The following is a 1,036-nucleotide window of genomic DNA, read 5'->3' on the forward strand; positions in this document are numbered from 1 at the left end:
AAAAAAAAAAAGCTGATATAAAGGAATAATGTAGAAGTATTTTATTTGTATTAGACTTTATGGTTCTAACATATTTGCCAGGATTAACATATATCCTTGTTTTAAATCCTGCCCAAAATAATACTAATTCTAGGCCAGGTGCAGTGGCTCATGCCTATAATCCTACCACTCTAGAAGGCAGAGGCGGGTGAACTGCTTGAGCTCACAAGTTCGAGACCAGCCTGAGCAAGAGCTTGTCTCTAAAAGATAGCCAGGAGTTGTAACAGGCACCTGCAGTCCCAGCTACTCTGGAGGTTGAGGTAAGAGGATCACTTGAACCCAAGAGTTTGAGTTTGAGGTTGCTGTGAGCTATAATGCCATGGCACCCTATCCAGGGTGACAGTGTGAAACCCTGTCTCAAAAAAACAAAAACATGGTGTGTCTGTAGCTCAGTGGATAGGGTGCCGGCCACATACACCCAAGCTGGTGGGTTCAGATCCGGCCCAGGCCAGCTAAAACAACAATGACAACTGCAACAACAAGAAAAATAGCCAGGTGTTGTGGCGGGCAACTGTAATCCCAGCTACTTGGGAGGCTGAGGCAAGAGAATCGCTTAAGCTCAAGAGTTTGGGGTTGCTATGATGCCATAGCACTTACCCAGGGTGACAGCTTGAAACTCTGTCATAAAAAATAAATAAATTAAAACAACCCTAATTCTTTATCCCCCCACCAATTCTTTCTTTCTTTCTTTCTTTTTTTGCAGTTTTTGGCTGGGGCTGGGTTTAAACTCACCACCTCTGGCATATGAGGCCAACACCCTACTCCTCTGAAGCCACAGGTGCTGCCCCCCCCCTTTTTCTGAGACAGTCTCACTACGTCGCCCTCAGTAGAGTGCTGTGGTGTCACAGCTCACAGCAACCTCCAACTCTTGGGCTTAAGCGATTCTCTTGCCTCCGCCTCCCTAGCCCATCTAAAATGGATTCAATTTTTTAAAACTACACATAAAGAGTAAATTTATTCTTTTTTTTATTTATTCTCTCATTCCACTTTAGCTGAG

General features: G+C 44.2%; 1 protein-coding gene across 3 annotated transcripts in view; it reads right to left on the reverse strand.

Moving 5' to 3' along the window:
* Window positions 1-1,036, reverse strand: part of TTC26 (tetratricopeptide repeat domain 26) — a 61,185-nt gene that overhangs the window by 17,409 nt on the left and 42,740 nt on the right. The window lies entirely within an intron of this gene.

This window comes from Otolemur garnettii, unplaced genomic scaffold, assembly GCF_000181295.1.
Source record: "Otolemur garnettii isolate 467f Iridium unplaced genomic scaffold, OtoGar3 scaffold00049, whole genome shotgun sequence".
Lineage (NCBI taxonomy): Eukaryota > Metazoa > Chordata > Mammalia > Primates > Galagidae > Otolemur > Otolemur garnettii.